The sequence below is a fragment of the Amborella trichopoda genome, chromosome 8 (assembly GCF_054954075.1).
Source record: "Amborella trichopoda isolate Santa Cruz 75 chromosome 8, AtrichopodaSantaCruz75HAP2 v2.0, whole genome shotgun sequence".
In the NCBI taxonomy this organism is placed as follows: domain Eukaryota; kingdom Viridiplantae; phylum Streptophyta; class Magnoliopsida; order Amborellales; family Amborellaceae; genus Amborella; species Amborella trichopoda.
In genome coordinates, this window is record NC_142343.1 from 12,943,719 (window position 1) to 12,966,539 (window position 22,821).

The following is a 22,821-nucleotide window of genomic DNA, read 5'->3' on the forward strand; positions in this document are numbered from 1 at the left end:
TTAGTTGAAGACCATTGGCTCCTTGGAAATGTGTCTCTAGGTGACCCATTTCTATAGAAACAATCTGTTGCTGCTATTTGGATGTGCAGATAGATTGGGATTTGTATTTATGCATGGAGACAAATTGCCCTTTTTTGTGAAAATATAGAATCAACATTTTCTGGCTGATTGAAAAGTGAACTACGGCCCCAAACTTGTGGCAAACGTATCCCAATAACATAGTGTGTCAAGGATATGAAGTCAAGCCCCTAAGCTCCAAATTGATGGTCTTCCCTACCCCCCAAAATGGAGCTGGTGATTACTGCTTTTATTTGCTTATAGGTTTCATAATTAGGGCGTCAAACCTTGTGAAATTTTTATGGGTCGTTTGGATACCTGAAAATCTATTACATAGAAATATGACATTTATGTGTTTGGATACACTTTAACGATATGAAATGAAAATAGATTACATACGATTTCCCCCAAAAATGTGAAACATGAGGGATACCTGAGAAATTTATTATGGGGTGTGATGAGTAATCCTTTTACGAGCCGCCGAAAAAAAAAAACAGAACCCTTCTCCCTAGCGCTTGTCAAAGCCCTCTCTTTCCTCTTTGTCTCTCTCTTCTTAATCCCCTACTCACCCAATTGCATCTCTCGTACTTTCTACCATAAGCTGTGCCCTCTTTCTCTAGTATCTTGGCAATTTCATTCCAGCTGGTCATCTAAAGAGATAGAGAAGCATGAGCATCACTAGTTGTTTTCACAGGGCATCTTATTGGTGTAGATCAGAGGCAACAAAATCTAAAACCAGTATGCTATTAGCTCTCAAAAATTTTGGTTTTTCTTTTGAGGATTTTCTCCATTAAAGCACAGGAATAGAGCTTTGCTTGTTATTTTCCATATAGATTTTTACCGCCATTAAAACCACATAATGGGAGCTAAAGATCGATGTTCTTCCTACTCTGGGGTTCCAATTGAAGTGGACAAAACAAAGCATTTGGATCCTGATTAAAGTACCTTCCACATGGTTGTTGGAAGTTACCATTTCACCATAAAATTTTGGTTTTTTAGCCCCAAAACCCCGATTTGCGATTCTATATTATTCTCCCTCAAAAGTTTTGTAGGGATCTTGTTTAGCTAATGCTGCTGTAAATTGTTTTAGAATGTATTTATATTGCTCTTTTTTACTAGATACTTGTGAGGCATTTTTATTTTAATTTTTTTTATTGATTACTCTATAGTCAAAAGGTTTTGCTCAGCCCCCTTATTTCTGCTAATTCATCATGTTCAAGCAAGAACTTTTTGAACATTTGATTCTTGATGCTACGTCATTTTCTTGCTGAGCTGACAAAGTAAGTTCTTTCAGATCTTGGTGCTAGTAAACACCAGGTGCCAAATCTTTTGGTTGATTCAAACGGTTTTATGATGGTTTTGAGGTTTATTTACAATTAAGTATTTTCCATTGGAATACTTCGTTCTATTGCGTTTTTTTTAGGTAAGTCAGTAGGGGAGAAGGCCCCCTACCAGTTTTTCATTAATGAAAAAAACAAGAAGAGACATTTCATTATTTTACAACCCTATAATAAGGCAGTTGCACCAAATCATCAAGTAAAACAATGAAATAAAATCTAGAGGTTGAAAGCGACAAATAGTAGCTCCAGAACTAAAAGATGTCTTCTTAGTAAAGGCATCGACTACTATATTGGCCTCACGAAAAATATGAGAAATTGACCATGTACTAGTTGCAAGTCTACTCCGATAATTAGCTGCAACTGTATGCAATCTCCATGAGGCACGACAACGATCATGAATGGCATTCACAAGCAAGGATGAATCACTTTCTATTTGGAGAGAAAAGCAATCCCTCTTGATGGCTAGATGATTACCTTATTCAAAGGTAAGAAGCTCTACATAATTGTTAGAGGCATATCCAAATGGCTTAGAAAAGGCGTTAACAAAAAAACCATTACTTTCTTTGATAACATCACCATCACCTGCAAACCTGGGTTTTTAGAGAAGTGCCATCGATATTTAACTTGAAATGCTGGGGCTCAAGGAATGAAAGCGCCACCGGAATAATGGATCTAGGTCTCTGTTGACGCCAAGTGATATGAAATTATCAATGATTGCTCTATCTACCCAATTTTTTACATCTGCCAACTCCTTAATATGTGACGAAATTCGCTTAACAATTTGTTCTCTTCTTGTAGACCTAGACTGAAATCCCTTGTTTCGCTCCTTCCATTAGAACCAAGTTGTTGTAAAGAAAATAGAAGTCCAAATGTTAAGAAGACCATCCGATTTAAATTTGAAGGGTGACCAGCTTTTGAACATAACTGGAGCAGAAATACTAGGAATGAATCGCTTACCACACTGCCATGTGACTGATCTCTATACACCCTGCGAGAATACACATAGAAACAATAGATGATAAAGACTATCATCATTGTTTCTATAGAAAGGGCATACGAAATCTAGATTCATGCCACGCCGTTTCAAAAGAAAGGCGGTGGGTAAGCGATTGTGAGCCATCCAAGAAAACTATTTGGCTCTAGGATAACATTTGGAAGACCAAAGAGCTTGAAAAATAGGTTGTGATGATCCTTTATCTCAAATAAAATCTCAAGCATATTTAATTGAAAACAAATCACTAGCAAAATGCATCCATACTAAGAAATCCTTTTTGGGCTGTAAGGGTATAATGTAGTTCTCCACCTCACTCCATAAACTGACAGGAGAAACTGATGGGGGTTAAGGAAGAACCCAAGATTGAGGTGAACCTTCTATGTTACCAGAGACTTTCTGTCCAATGAAATCCCCTAAATCCTCATGTACAATACTCCTATAGGAATCCCATATAAATAGCCCTGATAGCCAGGATTTGTCCAAAAATTCACAAGCTGGCCATCCCCAATAATGCATTGAACGGTATCATTTAGATGGGATAAACCCAATAAAAAAAACGTTATTGGAACTTGTTGATAATAGACTTAGTAACTGTATTGTTGATCCGCATGTATGAGTTCTTTTTATGCTTTTTTTTGAGGATGTGTACCATTTATATATTATACATATACACGCCCTTTTTGGTGTTATATTATTGTCATTTGAGCATAATTTTTTACTTACTGAATCGTTTTGTTGTGCTACTACTTCTGATGCACCAGAAAACCAACAACTATGTCATGAATTCATCTAACTTCTTGATTATTTGTTGATGGAAATTGTCACCAAAATTCATAAATTGTTGAAGACAATCATTGTGATTGAATTAAAATAACTAATAAAACGATAATCACATATGGACAATTTTATGAACTAATTATGTAGTAGAAAATTGATGTTATGAGTTGGGATCCGTGACTAAAAAATGATCGGTTGATGCCCATGAATCATAGACTCCTAGAAAGAACAAATATAAGAGTCGATGCATAATGGTACAGAGATGCATAACTGGTTTTTTTTTTTTTTGGTTCCTATGCGTTTTGAAATTGGATTTTAATGTAGAACTCTTCTACTGATGCATCATATGTTTCCACTTTCATATGTTATCTTGACTTCAATTTCTTAGTTATGCAGGGAAGTCTCCTTGATGAATGTTGGTCTCAATTGGCATTTTCTTTAGGTCTTATATAGTGATCAAGGTTTTACCATGGTGAAAAACAATCAAAATCTCGAGCATGAAGAAAAGCTAAAAAATAGTCATATCACTTACTGCAGCTGGTGGTACTCTCGCTGTTTTAGGTATTGTTCTAGCGACCTATGTGCATAAATTATTTGCACAAAAGCATAATTCAAAAACTCCACTGAGGTGGATTGTCGAAACAAGATTAGAATGAGTAAAGGAGTTTACTCTATTTTAAGAAATATTGTTTTAGAATGAGGAAATATCACCGATATAATGGAGGTCTCATTTGATGAACAACTGATGATATTCATGCACATTCTAAACTACAACCTGAAGAACCGAAAGATTGATAATGAGTTTGGTCACTCGGAAGAAACTGTCAGTTGACACTTTAACCGAGTGTTAAGTGCAAAAATAAGATTTCACAAAGAATTCTTCAAACCACCAGAGTCAAACACATCACTAGTATTGGGCGGATCCGGCTGGACCCGTACTTGTCGGGTCCCGGGTCTATCCCGCGGGGTCCTGGGTCTGGTTAGGTCCATTGCCACCCTCACTATGAGCTTCTTTTTTGTAGCCTATAATGGTGAACAACATAGAACTAATTATTGAGGGGTAGGCGATTAGAGAGAGAGAGAAAGAGAGAGAGAGAGAGAGAGAGAGAGAGAGAGAGAGAGAGAGAGAGAGAGAGAGAGAGATTCAAGATCTAGAGAGAGCTATGTCTCCAAGAAATTGAGAGAAGGAGAATTGCAAATAGGGAGGATGGCGATGGGGTTTGGTGTTTGGGGAACTAGGGTAAGATGGAAAGTATTGAAATGATTTAGGGTTGGGGCTCTGGCCTTTGAAGAACTAGGGTAAGATAAAAAGTATTGAAATGATTTAGGGTTGGGGCTCTGGCCTTTGGGTAAACTAAAAATTCGGGTTCGGGTGTCTGTCTAATCGGGTATAGCAAGACTCGTACCCAGACCTGAACCTATCTGTATATACTTTATTCGACCCGGACCCTACCCTGGGGTCCAAAACTGGGTTCGGGTGCCTGTCTAGTCGGGTATAGCAAGACCAGTACCCAGACCTGAACCTATCTGTATATACTTTATTCGACCCGGACCCTACCCTGGGGTCCAAAACTTGGACCCATAACTGGACCCGTGTCGGGTATACTCGGTGGGTATGGGTCGGGTCTGAGTCCATTGCCACCCCTATTTTCCACCGATTCTCGTGTTTTTCAATCATCACTCTCTTGTGATGATCCTCTTGTAATTTCCAATGGTTTTCAAGTATATCTTTGATACTACATTTGTTCACATAAAACTATATGCAGAGCTATGAATTGATTTTAATCTCAATCAAATATTCATTTGGTAGGAAAATATTATCTTGCAGATGCCGAGTACCCTAATATGTCAAGATTTCTTGCCCTTTATCATAGGATTCATTGCCATTTGAATGATTATGGTCATGGTAGAGAAAGACCACAAAATTACAAGGAGCTGTTTAATAAACAACATTCCTCCCTCATAAATGTCATTGAACGCATTTTTGGAGTTTTAAATGCATATTTCCCTATCTTGAAAGTGGCTACTACGTATTTATTAAAAACATAAGTCAAGATAGTTGTTGCATGTTGTATTTTACATAATTTCATCATAAGTGAAAATGGTGACCTTCCTGATTATGAATATGTAATAACTGATCGAAACCAGCTACCGTTAGTGGAAGTTGCAGATTTGTAAGTATTTGGGGGGAGTCAAAGGGAAAGAGATGAGTGGTCTGAGTTCTTGGATGTCCTTGTGATGCGAATATGGATAGATTATAAGAGTCTTCGTAATTGAGATGAATTCATAAGAAAATAATTTATTGGGGTGTAAACCTTATTTTTCTTTTTCTTATTAGACATTATGAAACGCATATATGTTTTTTTTCATACCTGTTTATATCTATGCAAATTTCTATTTCACCCATGCCTAACTTAGCTTTGTGATATATTAGATGAATGCAACACATATGAAATTTTTTAAAAAGTTGATGTGAAAGTGATATTTGATAATTCATGTTAAACGCGGCAAAAATGAAATTCCAATGACTCAGTCAAATCTCAAGATCGAGAGGAAACTTAAATGGACTTCAAAAATGGAGATAATTATGTTGGAGCTGCAATGCTTGCTCATTTAAAAGCCCAAATCAGCTTTCAAAAATGAGCAATGGAGTGTAATTGAGTAGAAGTTCAATAGCAAGCTTGGAATGAATTTGATAAGGGATACTTTTAAGAATAAACTTAGAATGTGGTTAAATAAGTACAAGATTGTCAAGCAAATGAAGAATCAAAGTAACTTTGGATGGAATGAAGAATCATATATGGTCATAATTGATGAGTCTTTGGGATGACTATGTAATGGTATTCGTATATTTCTCATTTATCTAATTTTCTATTATTTGAAAAAATATAAATTAGTTATTTAAGTTAATACAGATGTACTAATCTTGCAGTCTAATAGGCTTGCAAATAACATCAAAGGGAAGTCCTTTGAATACTAAAAAGAACAGAGCTTAATTGTCGGCAATGATTTTGCCAAGGGTGTTGGTGCCAGAACGACAACACGACTAGAGAGGGATATCAGTGATGTTGTTGAGGAAGTTGCAAAGGTGGTTGTAGGCTTAGATGTTGATGACGGTGTTGAGGAAATATGTGGTGATGAAGAAATCCCAAAGACACCGGTCCAATCAAGGACAAATGGAATCGCTACCAATCCTTTTGAGAAATCAACATCGGCTATGCTATCGAGGAAAAAAAAAAAAACCATGGTTGATACTGTGGAGTCAATAGGTGTAGCCGTGAAAGCAATTGGTACTACAATGGTAGAGTTGAGGAAACCGGCAGCAAACCCACATATATAAGAGGTCTACAATGCTTTTAATCAGGTCCACGGCCTTGTTCGATCGGTCTTCATGCGAGCGTATAATGAAATGATTGCAGACGTAAATATTAGTGAGGGATTCTAAAATACCTGAAGAAGACCAAGTGTATTGGGTCGACATGAAATATTTTCAACAAGGCAGTACCATGTAAAGTGGAGTGAAATCGACACTTTCTTTATTTGGGTTCCGCTCTCTTTCTTTGACCGAGATGGTTTTTCAACTTGGAAAATTTTTGTTATCAAATTGCTATAGTTACTTTCTCTCTCACACACACACAAAAACATTCTCGCTCTCTCTTTTGATGGATGATGATGAACTTTTCTATCAGTCTCTATATCTATGATAGCATTAGTAATTCTTGTTGGACTACTGACATTTTTATTTCACATTCTCATTTTCTCTTTAGAATGTGATGATAATGACCAAATTCTTGCACTCTATCTATCTTTAGAATGGTGCTTATTAATACCTTTATTTCTCTCTTCTTCTCTTTCTAGAATGGTGATGATGATAGTATTAGAAAATTTTATTGGAATGGTGTGATAATAACTTTTATTCAACATTTCAGTGAAATTTTGGGATAAAAAAGAAAGTAATGATAGTTTTAGACAAGTGTTGATAACGTTTTGGCAATGAAGCTCCTATATTTCTTTTAGACATAGCTAAACAATAACAATGTATTTCTCATGTTGCATCTAGATACGACCCAAGCACTAACAAGCTATTTATAGGTAATGTATTATACCAGTAATGTGTCACACCAAAAATATATTAACCAAACAATATATTTTTAGGTACCAAAACGACCCCTCTAAGAATGGGGCTTATGCATAAGTCTCATTGATGCGGCCAATTTGAGGTTAGTATCTTGAATTTCAAGAATGTGCAGCCAGTCGATCTTAGCAGAGTAAACTTCAATGATTTGGCAACTTTCGATCACATAAATACAGTGCTATATATATATATATATATATATATATATATATATAGAGAGAGAGAGAGAGAGAGAGAGAGAGAGAGAGAGAGAGAGAGAAAGAGAGGGGGAGACGGAGGGAGAGTATTAGCTTAGTGCCATGCATGTTTTTTTAAAAAAGATTAAGGTAAGGTGCACCTTCAAATATAATTTTGATGTAAAATGTTATTAGGATTATCTCAAAATTTATTTTTATATCTAATTATAAAATTTTTAATTTAAAAAATGGTTAAAATCAAGTAGATCTATAAACATATGAAAATATTGAAAATGGATGATGTAGATAATATATTGTAAAATGCATTATTTCTAAGACTTAAAATCCTTTTATTTTTCATGGTCATACATCTCGATGGCGAGATGATCAATCAAAGGGTTTTTCAGCATTAAAGCTATCTTGTTTGATGGATTTCGTAGCTGTAGAGGTAAGGTTGCAACCTGATATAAATGTTTTCCTATATATATATATATATATATATATATGGGATAATCTAAACTTCACGACCCTTCAAATTATAAAGGTTAAAGCTAGCGAGAGTTGTGAAGGGTGGATTTATTAGTTTTGTAGTCTATTTTTTAAATAAAGTTATTTTTGTGGGGTAATTTTGTAAATATTACTACAAGACAAAAGGTAATTTTGTCATCTCCATAAGGGGTAAAGTTGAAATTTTAACTAAAGGACAATGACACTCTACAAGTAAAGTTTTAGGACACTAACTTCCAAACTGCTAATGTACTTTTGTGAAAATTTCTAATTTACCCTTGCTTGATGGTAAAGTTACATATTTAAATAATTTTTTTAATAAAAAAATAGTGATTGTTTTGATAAATACACCCATCACCACCTTTTCTAACATGAACCTTCGTATTTTGAGGGGTTTTTAACTCTATACAAACCATATATATATATATATATATATATATGGAAGATACTATAACACGCCTATAGGCGAAAATGAACAGTGATTTCGCCTACCCTCATTATCGCCCAAAGTTCATCGTATGGTCACGATTGTCCGCTAGTATTTTATTTTTTATTTTTTATTTTACAAATCATTCTAACCTAAAATTTGGAGCATGTGTTCATAAAAAATAGGCAAATCTATGAAAAATATTAAAAAAATATTTTACAAGAAAAAATTAACCAAAATATCCCTACAAATTTTGGGGGTATTTTGATCAATTTATTTTTTGAGAATTATTACTTTTTATATTTTTATTAGGTGCACTCAGTAAGATGTATACACATTCCAAATTTTGGGTCATTCTGATTTCTAAAAAAAACATGAAAAATAAAACACTACCAGATAATCGTGATCGTGCGATAAACTTTGGATGGTGATGAGGGTAGGCGAAATCACTGTTCATTTTCTCCTATAGGTATTGGGAATATATATATATATATATATATATATATATATATATATATATATATATATATATTGAAAACCTAAAAAACGCCTATAGACAAAGTGCTATAGTGTTTCGCTACCGCCATAGACTTGCTATGTCCGTGGCGAATCATTGAATAGAGTTCCACGTGAATTTTTTACCGTTACAGACCTCACATGTCCGTGATGGTACCTCCACGGACATGTTAGGTCCGTGGCCGTGGCAATCAAAAAACACATGTCGTCCAATTTTTTCGGACGGTGATGAGCTTATGGGAGAAGACACTATTCATTTTCGCGCTATAGTGTGTGTGTGTGTGTATGTGTATATGTGTGTGTGTGTGTATATATATATATATATATATATATATATATATATATATATATATATATATATATATAAAAGCTGAGATTAGCCCACTAGCTCATATGAACATATGAGCCCAACGACGTATATATATATATATATATATATATATATATATATATATATATATATATATATATATATATATATATATATATATATATATATATATATATATATATATATATATATATATATATATATATATATATATATATATATATATATATATATAAGCTGAGATTAGCCCACTAGCTCATATGAACATATGAGCCCAACGACGCAGATTCAGATTGAATCTGGGCCGATCTGATGATCACAGATGTCCAGTAGTGTTTGAAGTTTATTTTAGTTTCTACAAATCCAAATCATTTAAAATTTTAGGTGTGTGTTTATCAAAAATAGGTAAATCTTCCAAAAATATTAAAAACATATTTTACATGAAATAAATTGATTACAATACCCCCAAAACGTTTTTGGGGGTATTTTGGTCATTTTTTCTAGAATAATTTTTTTATATATTTTTATAAGGTGCACCTTGATGAGAAGAGCACACAACTAAAATTTCAAATGATTTGGATCTGTAGAAAAATAAATAAAATTTAAACACTACTAGACATTCATGATCATCAGATAGGCCTAAATTCAATATGAGTCGTTGGGCTTATATGTTCATATGAGTTAGTAGGCTAATCCCAGTTTTTTTCATATATATATATATATATATATATATATATATGGGTTTGTCTAAAGTTATATATATATTAACAACCCCTCAAAATACGAAGGCTCAAGTTAAAAAGGGGTTGTGATGGGTGTATTTATCAAAACAATACTTATTTTTTATTAAAAACTTATTTAAATACATAACTTTACCATTAAATAAGGGCAAATTTGAAATTTTCACAAAATACAATGACATTTTGGAAGTTAGTATCCCGAAACTTTATTTGTAAAGTGCCATTGTCCTTTAGTTAAAATTTAAACTTTATCCCTTTGTCTTGTAGTAATATTTACAAAATTGCCCCACAAAAGTAGCTTTTTTTAAAAAATAGATTACAAAATTAATAAATCTACCCGTCACAACTCTCTCTCTATCTTGAACATTTGTAATTTGAAGTGTTATAAAGTTTAGATTATATATATATATATATATATATATATATATATATATATATATATATATATATATATATATATATATATATATATATATATATATATATATATATATATATATATATATATATATATATAGAGGGAGGGAGAGTGTTAGCTTAGTGCCATGCATGTTTTTTTTAAGAAAGATAGCTTCGGCCTTAGCCAAAATTTGATCCCATGCCATCAAACGAATTCCTTGAGTTTTAGGGAGAGAGAGAGGGGGAAGGAAATAACATGCTCAATGAATTTCTTTTTGCACACCTAGTCCCACATGAGAATTATGATAATACTCAATACATGTGTCCAAGAGTTGAGGAAAAGCAACTTTTTTCCATAATAATTGTAAAATGTTTAATCTACAAGAATTTGAAATATGTATTATAAGTTTCAAAATAAAAGAACACATAATTTAATGCATTTCCAATAGCTTGACGTTAATAGTCTTTGGAATGTAAAAAAATATATATTAAGGATATTGAAAGGAAAAATAAAATAGAAAGGATTTTATTACAGTTAAGAAAAAATATTGAAGTTTGGAATGAATGTAAGTAGTTAATTAGTATATCTTAAAATAATATGAAGGATAAAAATACAAAAACTAAAATTGAATTTCCATCGATTCACATCTTCCAGGCAATCCAAGCAGTGGACAGACATATTTCATGTTTCTTACCCGGTGCTAGCCAAACAGCATACACCCCTATCCTAAGAACAAGCCAATTCAAAGAGAAGCCTATCTCTAGGAATGCTTCTCTAGGTACCCAAACGAGCCCTAAAAGAATATAATGAAGTAGTGGAGTCCTCAAAGCATCCATTAATTCACATACCTTGACCGTGAAAAGGGTAAGAGAAAGAGAGAGATTTCTCAGCCAAGTTCGAATGGATTCGTCTGAGTACTCGTCACACTGTTTTAGAGAGAGGGTTGAGAAGAGACGTGTGGGATGTAGATTGGGGAAGACATGTATGAAGATGTTGGTTAATCTCTACAAATATATTTCAATTGAAATAAAAGTGCTATTTAGATTCTTGTATGAAAGGAGATCAAATATTCAACCATAGTTGGATCCCTGAGAGAGTGTAATATCGGAAGAGATCGATTGGAAAGAGGATAATTGAAGACATTGGTCTCCTCATATGGATATATTCCAATTTTGACATGGAAGCTTTTTTTTAGATTAAAGTAGTACTTTTATAGTTATTAATTAAAAGCCCTTTTTACCCTACATGGCTTGCCCTAAACTCCATTTTTTTTTGGTTTACCTACTTCCCCATTTAGTTTAATAATATCCCTAGCTTCGACTTTATATATATAAAATTTCCATATATATATATATATATATATATATATATATATATATATATATATATATATATATATATATATATATATATATATATATATATATATATATATATATATATATATATATAGTGGATGGGGTAAACTCAAGGGAGACTTTTCTCTCTTTTCCTAAATATTTGTGACCTACATACTTTCTCTTACCAAGAAAGTTTTTGAATCTCAATGGCTTTCCCTTAGTTTTTTTGCTTAGACATTTTTCAAGAAGAGCAAAATTTGTTAACGCATGTCCTAGTATATTCAATGGAAAATTACAAAATACATCCTAAAATGAACTATCTATGCAACTTACCCCACCCCAATTTTTTTTTACATTGTTTTCTCCCAAACAACCTTTCTTAGCAAAAACCCTCCAAGGTAAAAAGTTCTTAATTTTTGGACGGAAATGCCCTTCCCGTACAAACCAAATCAATTCGCGATCCCAAGTAGCGTAGTGCCGGAGCAAAGTATACTACTGCCGAAGTGGAATGTCAAGAAGTACTGCCGGAGCGAGGTGTTACATTGCCGGAGTGCTATGGCTTCAAAGATTTCATTGCTGGAGCGCATATTTTCAGTGCCGAAGCGTGTTCTCAGATTGCCGGAGCGCTGTGGGCCAGACAAAGTATTATCGGAGAGCACACTGGTACTGCCAGAGAGCCCATTCAGAATGCCGGAGCGCACTCCTCCATTGCCGGAGTGCTGTGGCTCCAGAGGCTTCATTGCCGGAGAGTGTAGTAGAACTGTTGGAGCACAGTTCTCAGTATGCCGGAGCCATGCCAGTCAAACAAAGCACTGACGGAGCGCACATTGTGACTGCTGGAGCGCGCATTCGGACTGTCATATCTCATTGGCCAAATCTACTTCTCAACCATGCATGATTTAGATGCATGGGGGTGACATCTTTTGGGCAATCTCCCAAATACTCATTGACAAAAGAAATATAGTTTTCAGGCCTGATGCTGGTTACAGGCTCACCCGTCATGGCTATCATTAATATCTGCCATACATCATATAATGTTGGACCCATTTCACCGACGCTTAAATGCACAGTATTCGTGTCCTGGCACCATTTCCCTATAAATGCCCTTACTAGGTTGCAATCGATGCATAAGACCCCAATATCCATCAATGGGCTCAACCCAGTCTTATGAATTAGAGGTACCTGTCGTTGATCGAGCTTCCATTTTGTTAAAGCTTGAGTTGATTCATCAATACGAAGTATATTTCTCTCTTAAAATGGAAACTAACAAGAAATTATAATAGTCAGTCACATGAAAAATACCTAATTAATGTAAATCATTAACTAAAACAAATAGACCATCATACCTCATGCCTTTGACTTGATGAAGTGGATGGCTCCCTTGTGCCTCTTAGTTGTTCCGGGTCTTGCATTGCTAATTATATTTTCATAATTGGCATAAAAAGTTAACCACAAGTAGCATATCCAATAAGAAAAGAGATAGAATAGTGACATATCCAATCCAATAAAAAAAGAGAGAACAATAACATATCCAATAAAAAAGAGAGAGAAAAGTGGCATATCCAATATATGTACTGACAGAACAAAGAAGATAACTAGAAAAAGAGATAGAAAAATGGTATATTCAATAAATGTATTGACAAAATTTCTCACTAGTGGATGCTTTACAATATATGTACTGAACAAAGAAGATAACTAAAATAAAAAATAAAACATGGCATATCCATATATGTACTAACTAAAAAAAAATGCCTTCAAGTGGGTGTTGTGACCAATTCCGCACCTACTACAGTGAATAAGCCGCACTGATACTTCCTGTAACTGGATGCGCTTTTTTTTAGGTCGGCCAGGGGGCCGTCTTGAGTGAGGTAGACGTAATCTTATTCCATCTAGAGGAAGTTGTCCACGCATATGCCTAGATAGATTGATCAAGGTAACTGGCATGATAGGTTCGGAATATGTTTTACAAAACTTTGCAACCGTGATATAGTCTTCACAATAGTCGATGAGATCCCTAATCATCCATTGCAGGGTTTTACAAGCATGTTTGTAAGGAAACCTTGTAATTTGCCAACCTCGGCATTTACATTCTCATGCAATTATATTTACCTTATAATTCATGTGATCACCTCTTGCGTCAAACACTGCTCCAGTTGACAAAGTGGCCCTAACGGAAAGGGATTGCTTTTTGATCTTTATCAGATCATTTTACGTATGTGGGGTAAGTGTTGTGGTCCAGGTTTCAGCTTCGAAGCTGCGGGTGGCCATTAGTTTCATGATTTGTCTTCTAATCAAGTCAACGCACTGGAGAATTGGCATGTCACGTGCTTCTAGAATCCACTTGTTATGCGACTCAGCCACATTGGTTATTACTTGATTATATCGTTTATCCCTGAAGAGTGATGTGGCCCAACGGTCTGGCGATCCTTCCGTGAACCACTTGAATGTGACCTTAGAAATTGACCTAATTTCACTCATATTGTCAAAATACTCTTGTGGCATGTATGCTCTACATGCTTCGACAAAGTATTTTACAACTGACTTTTTAATATCATTAGGTACGTCTTTTACTTTTTTCTTGAAATTCTCCGCTAAATGATGCTCATAAAAGGCATGATGGGCATTCTCAAAAACTTGACAAACATTATCAAATAGGTCAGGGTGTCTATCAGATAAAAAAGTGATTTCACGATCTGTCCCAATAGCAATCTTTAGAGATTCCATATACTACAACCAGTTGTCGGTACTTTTGGCATCCACAATAGCGAATGCAAGAGGAAACATTTGTTCTTCCCAATCGAGTGAGTTGGCAGCAAGTAAAGTTTCAAGGTATCGTGCCTTCAGTGATGTCCCATTGAGAAATATCAGTGGACGACATCCACTTTTGAAGCCATGTATTGAGCCATAAAATCTTAAGAACATTCGACGAAATCTGCCATTTTGCCATATTTGTCATGACGCATAACTACCAGGATTCGTCTCCATCACTTGGTTTACATATGCAGGTTACTGTTTGTATGCCTCCTTTTGCGAACCATGTATGTCTTTGACGGTCATTCTTTCCCTCGCCAAGCCTTGCAATAGGGTATTTCTAGCCCATAATCTTGAGAAAAATCGTTCATGATTTATTTAGTCTTGTACTGCACAATGTCACTTAATTTATCCTCGATTAATGATGCAATAAACTTTTGTGATGATCTTATCTGTACATCATTGCTTGTCCCAATATTACATGAGTGTTCTTTTTTCTATGTTTTGATGCTAAAGATATTCATCCTGCCAAACTTCGAAACATATATCTCTCATTTGCATCCATCACTCTTGCATTTCGCCCTTATGCGATACCCCTCATTTTTAACAAGATGGTAAGTGAAATGGTATGCTATAGTAAACTTGCTAAGGGCTTCTCAAAATTCATCTAGAGATTCAAATTGTTGGCCTATACCGGTAAGTGCATCATCCCATGAGCTAAGCAACCTTGGTGCATTGTTTTGTTCGAAACTAGAGACCAAAACATTAGAAGATTGAGGGGGTCTGACCTATTCGATTGCCCTAGGGTTACGTGGAGTACGTCCAACCCTTTGTTCACTCCCATCAAATACATATACCAAGAGATTATTTTCGCCTTTATGTGCATTCAACATCCTCTCAATATCATCGTCAATGAATAGATTCACAATAAACCTTCTATTTCCCGAGACAAAATACCTCAATGATATCAAGTGTATGTTTAGCGAGAAACGCTCTGCCACGTATTTTCGCAGGTTATCTAACCTAGTTCTACTTTCAATCATAAATGTACGTGCATCACCACCAATATAATCCAAAGTCTCATCAATATTTGATTGGAGTTCTCTACCATAAATACAATAAATCAATCTTCTATCTATAATTTGCTTTTGTCACTCACAAGATTCGTAATAATTTACACCCCACAAATAAACAAACCCAATGATTATCTGAATACAACACAAATGACTTTGTGGATATAAATATGTAATGCTATTAAATGATTCCAATGCATTTAAAACCTGTTTATGATGAAATCAAACAGATCTTCTGATGAAGATCTCTCGATTTTAACACCATAAACTAAATGAAAATGTAAGGAATAAAATGGTAAAGAAAGTGGGACAAATCGAATGCATATCTGAGGCCAGATCTGTCGAGAAACGAGCAGATCTGCTCTCAGATCTATGGTAGGGCCAGCATGATCCAGAGAATCCAAAACATGATTTTAAAGCTAATAAGCAGATCAAAATGAAATTAAAACAGTAAAGAAGAATAAAAAAAGAAGAAAGGAAAATAATACCAAACCGGGCCGGATGGCCCCGGATTCCCGAGCCTTCTGGGGCTCGCCCGTATCAGAACCAGTCTGTCTCTCTGATCCGGATATTACGCAACAAGTCTCTTCAGTATAGAGTGGTTGTGCCCTATAGATGGTTCTAGGTATCCTAGATTTTAGGGTTGAAGTTCCAGGAGGCTAGCTCTGGGGTTTCTCATCTCTCTGAAGCTCTTGGGTTTCCTTCTCTATCTCTCTACGTTTTTTTTCTCTCTCTCCTCAATCGTCTTCTCTGTCTCTGCTAAGGTTTTTTCTCTATCTTCACTCAATTGTATTCTACATCTTTGCAATGGTTTTTTTTTCCCCAAAATTCCATTAAAAGAGGGTTTATAGGGGTCAAAATCTATTGGCAAGGATATCCTCCTGTAACAAACAAATCCCCCCCGTCAAAAATGCATTTTTGGAGGTACGTATCTGGGCGGCATCGTGTCGCTAGGGCGACACGCCCCATGTCGCACACACCAATTTTGGTCCAAATTGATATATTTCACTTCTAGTGTGTTCCTCAACCTCTTGTGAAGCTCTCAAAAAATATTTGGGTCAAAATGGATTTTTTTTTACTATTTTGAATGATTGTTTTGGTAAAACAGGGCGTTTATAGAAGTCTAGGTCAAAACAGGGTTTCTACAGGGTTCCGAGCAGGCAGTCTGGTTCCGGCTCACAAGATATGTTGTGTGAACTATGGATTTGGGTTTACTAGGATAATGTGGTCATAAGGGTTCAAAAACCGTAGAATTTGCCATTTTGAAAATGGGATGTCTACAGTTGCCCCTCTTTGGCACTCCAGGCGAGTGGCAAAGAAGTAGACACTCTGGCGTTCCCTGTCCTTCGAGTGGCAGGTGAACGTCAAAGATAAAGCAGACATTTTAAATTTCTTCATGATGTCACGTGGTTAGAGGGTATATCAACTATCCCTCCAAGTCATTATGCTTACCAAACTCACCCACCTAGGGCATTTTTCCTCTTAGGGTTTCTGGTGTTGTCGGTTAGTTATACAAGCTTGAAACTCGAGTTAGATTTTCTGACCATGCCACTTAACTTCAGGGGCTTTCACAATTTGAAATTTTTATCCTTGACATTTTCTTTGATCTCCTTAACGTTTTCTAAGATTACCTATAGGACAAGGCATTTTATAAGAAGAGACTTGTCTGGCGGAATCTGAAGAGAGAGACGAGGCTGCAACACGGTGAATGCAACAACGTTGTATTCAACATACGAGTGTCCAAGCTCCTTCGTTTTAGAAAATATTTTAGAAATTTTGAAAGTAGGGGGATATTTGAAAATAGAACCCGGAGTAGGGACATGTTACGATTTTAACAAAGAAATTAAAGTTTTTGAAGTCAGATACATATAGTGAAAATTTTGAAAAGAGAAAGATATTTTGAAAAACAAAGTTAGTTTGCAGTTTTAACTCCTGCAACCATAGAGTCCTCTAAAAAGTTTAGCGTCATGTAGCGATGAACCATACACTCGACCCTTTTACGTAACTCAATTTCTTTATCCCTTGAAAGTAGAAAGTTGAAGGGGCTGGGGTCGTGGTGGTAGCACCCCTGCACCCTAGTCTCTACGTTTTGGTTTTCAATTCCTACCACTAACACCACTTTAGTAATACTTTCAAAAAACTAACGCAGTCTTTACTTGAAAAAACAGGTAGAGGCTTGTCTTCCCTACTGAACTACATAAAAAAAGTTGGCTTGTCCAGAACTCATTATCGCATCAGGAAAGATAGTCAATGATTACTAAGAATGACAAGAAGCAGAAAATGATGGATACGTATTGCTTGCCTTGAAGCAAGGATAGGATGCATGTCTCTTAGAAGGAGCATCCATGACCATGTGTCTCTTTTCCCAACCAAAAACAAAGGAATGAAAACGTTTCCCAAAAGTTATTTAGTAGTGTGACGAATTCATTAAAAGCATAAGGACTCAAGCAGAGGACGATCCTGGGGTCTATTCCAAAAACTCTCATTCCCAATATATATATATATATATATATATATATATATATATATATATATATATATATATATATATATATATATATATATATTAATTAGAAGATTTTATTTTGAACTTTGTGCCCAACCTATAACACATCCCCAACAAACCGATTTTATATATCAATAAGGGAAAATGACATCTACCCCCTTCTTGGAAGTTTTCATCCCTATTAGTCCATTGGGATTACCAAAATCCCATATGCCCCCTCAAGTTTAAAACTTTGAGACCATTAGCCTCCTAATTATGTTTCTCTTTGTTTTTTTTACAAATTTGACCACAAAATACCACCCATACAATAGTCATCTATATATTTTTTGTATGACTTGATATACAAATTTTATTGATAATAATAATAATAATAATAATAATAATAATAATAATAATAATAATAATAATAATAACAACAACAACAACAACAATTATAATTAATAATAATTATAATGATAACAACAACAACAACAATATATTAATTGTTAAATAATTCATCTCTTAGAGGTATTTTGAGAAAAAAAAATTTAATTCATAAATAAATAAATAATAATAATCCATTAACAATAGTAATAAAGATCTTGATTAATCATTTTCTAAGTTCAAAAGATATTGATACAAATGTAAAATAGGTCATAATATTAAAAATAAAATCATTTTCTTTTCATGTCCAAATTTATGGAGTGGCATCTACAAAAGGTAAGATTGGTTTAAGGCAACGGAAGAGAAAGGAAACGAAGTTGACTAATGGAAGGGTTTGGTATTTTGTAAAATAAAAATATCAAATTTGTAAAAAGAACAAAGAAAAGTATAATTAAGGGGCTAATAGTCCCAAAATTTTAAACTTAACGGGGTATAACGGATTTTGGTGCTAATAAAGATGGAAATTTCGGGGAGGGGGCAAAGGTCATTATCCCTATTACTAATGAGTGTGAACACTTTTTACCAAAAATAAACGGTCTTATTGTATACATTTCCTTCTAACAATTAGTAACATAGCATTTTTTTCCATTATTTTTCATTGTAGTTTGAACTATCGAATTTTCGATAACTCGGTTCAGGTTTACTCCTATTACTAAACTAAACATATGTAAAATTTCCAACATAGGGTATTGTCAAATGCGATAGGCGTTCGCACAGGCATGGTGTGTTTGTTGGCCCCAGACGTCCATGGTTGAAATTTTGATGGTGCAGTTAAGTTTTTATTTTAAAAATTTGGATGAAAAAATTAGGTAAAAAGTACGGATCGGTAAAAATACTTCATATAAAGATATCGTTAATATATCAGATTAGGCAAAATCAATAAAAACTTGGATGGAAAAATCAGGTAAAAAGTACGGATCGGCAAAAATACTTCATATGAAGATATCGTTAATATATCAGATTAGGCAAAGTCGGATGAAAAAATCGAGTAAAAAATACGGATCGGCAAAAATACTTCATATAAAGATATTGTTAATATATCGGATTGGGCTCAAAAAATCGAAGTAAAAAAATCGGATAAATTTATAATATTAGAATTTTTGAAATTCTAAAAAATAAAAATTATGTCAAACCATCAATAATTAATTCATCTATAAAAACTTTACTAGACTAATATAATTAAGTCAATTAATTTAGATGCCTTGTGACTCTGATGCAATCATCTAATATTAACTATTTAATTAACTAGTATATATCAAAACAATTGTACCATATAAATCTACCCATTACATACCAAAAACAAATATACTATATAAATTTATTCATTAAATATGTTAACTATAGTATGGTGATTATGGTCACACCATAACTATAGTTAAAGTTTTATGAATTTCTTTAATTGAAAAGAGGCCCGTAGAAATTTGGGTTTCACAATTGTGTTTACGGTTTAGAGAGAGGAGAAAGAAAGAAGGGAATGAGAAGGAGGTTACGGTTTAGAGAGAGAAGAACGAAAAAAAGAAGAGACAAAAATAAGGCTGGGCTATTAGCCGTTTATAGAGAGAGAAGAAGGAAGAGGTCATGACTTCACAAACCCTAACAGAAGAGGCCTTAACTAATTTTTAGAAAAAAAAAAAAGGAAGATGGGATGCTGATTTGGGATAGTTTGAAGAGGACTTTTCTCTCTAATTTGGGATGTCGTTTAAGAGAAAGCCCTTACTATACTGATTTGTCAAGAGGCCTTAACTGATGTTTAAAAAAAAAAAAAGGAAGAGGGTTTTTCATTTTCTTGGGGAAACAGCAAGTAAAGCTTAAGGATTAGGTTTGTGGACTACTCCTATATGTACAATTGCTTGCTCATGCAAGTTTACACAATGACACTGAAATCTGAATCTATTTGTTTAAATTTTTTTTAAAAAAAGAGAAAAAATTCATACCTTCAGTCTGTAACTGTGGCTTTGGAAAACACTGTGGGGATAAAATTTTCTATTTTAGTTTTTTTTAAAATAATATTTTTTTTTTCAAAAGCATGAAAGTAGCTATGGCTGCAATACACAATAAGGAATATATATATATATATATATAAATATATATATATATATATATATATATATATATATATATCTTTCAAAAAACAATTATAGGTAAAAACATATACGAGTTTTTAGTCGGATTTAAATCGTGTTATGAAATGCGCATTTTAAACGTTTTTAAGAGGATTGCATGACTTTTTCCCAATCTTTTCAAAAAGTTGTCATTTAAAACTGTTTCCATAAAATACCGACTTTTTGAAAAAATCGCCGATTAAACGGCGATTTGCTAACTATGGTTGGGGCATGATGCACATTTAGCATTACCTCTTTCTTGAGGGGTACTTTTGTCATGCAAAAATAGCCATTTATGGTGATGCACATTTAGCCATTTTGTCATGCAACACCCAAAATGTTTCGTAGAGAGGCAAAGGACTTATATGTAAATTAAAAAAAAATTGTGGTATAAACTCAAGCAAGTATCAAGAAAATGGAGTAAAGAATAATGATTTCATACGACGGCTATATCATAATATAATGCAACCTCATTAAAAAATCATGTTAGAGATATTTTTTTGACACAATTTTTTAGATGTATACTCATTTCATTATAAAGATAATCACAAAAAAGAAAACTTAGAAAAAAACACCCTAAAACGTGTTTTTTTAGCCCAATTAATATAAGCCGTCCATTTTAGTGAGAAGGCTAGATATGGGCCTCAAAAGGAATTTTTTATTCCCAAAATTTTTATATGGTATTATTATCATTAGATTGACAATGCTAAAAAATAAAAAAGTGATTTTGAATTTGTCAAGGCCTAGATCTTGAAATTCACCGAATGGACAGTCGAGATTCATTATTGGAGGGTACTAATTTTGACCATATCTAATGTGCAAATTAAATATTTTTCCCATAAGATTGATTATGACAATGAAGAGAATGAGTGTGCAAAATTTAGAGTCATACAAATGCCAAAAACATGTTTTTCTAGAAGTGTGGTTGCATGATACTATGATACAACTGATGCATGAAATCATTACTGATGGAGTAAAATATTTGATATGTTTATAATGAGCCTTGAGTATTTTAGTGAGAAGTATGACGTTGCATCTATTTAAAGTTTTTTTATGATGGTACATACTTATCATTGTATCTATTTAAAGTTCTTTGTAAATATGCCCTCACTTGTTTAGAGTCTCCAATCTTAATAGCAATTTGGTCATTTTTAAACATATTTCTTGAAGGAATACCTGAGTAAAATGAAATTTGAAAAGTAGACATGTTAGAGTTTAGTGGGATGATCTAACCGTCTTAATATAATTTTATAAGGTGAGTTAGACATGTTAGAGTTTAGTGGGATGATCTGACCGTCTTAATATAATTTTATAAAGTGAGTTGGGTATTTCAATGGTACTTTCCCAAAGAAAGAAACTACAATTTCAAGCTATACCACCCAATTTTGCTTGGTAGTAGAAATCGGGTGGGACCCAAGCATGGTTGCGCAAACTAAATAGATAAATAACATGAAAGTGGGAAAATCTCAATGTTCATTTTTGCAATATTCCCAATTCGATTTCATGCTAATAAGTGGAGTATGTGTTTTGGAATATATGGAGACTAGAAGACAATGCCTTGGCACCTACCCACGATAGCGAAGGTTATGAAGCAAATGCGCTCAAGTGATTAAAATTTGTGGGGACTCCACCTCCCCTCTTTCCACCAATTAACATGCATCTTGGGCTTAGTGGTCAGGGCACCATGGTTGCCACGCTTATGGTTTGAGGTTTTCTTTTGTTTTTTTTCTCAACACTCGGAGAAAGGTTTGAAGTTTATTAGTAAGTAAATTAAGTTAAGGATGGCAAAGGGCCGGGTGAGGGCGGCCAGGCCAGGCCAGTCTTAGCCATAGCTTAGCCTTTGTGTCAGCCCAAGCCCGGCTCAGGCAAAAAATAAAAAATAATAAAAGAAAATAAGAAAAAAAAAGGTCAGGCCAGGCAAAACGCGGAGTGAATTGGCCCTAACCCAGCTCTCAGGCTATGGCCCGAGTCTTGCTTTTTTAGACCCAAGCTGACTGAGCTGGGCGGGCCTCAAGCCAGTTGCCATCCTTTTCAAATTTGAATGTGGCATCTATTGTATGCCTTGGAAATCATTTCTTGCGCACAACGTAGTCACTATACCCACTTTAGGTGATATAGGTGGCCTGAGAGGTTACCTTTAGATAGAAAATTAGTTTATTTTAGGTATTTGATTTAGTGTAGAGGGGCCACCTCAGACGCATGTGCTGCAAAATGGGAAATCTCTCT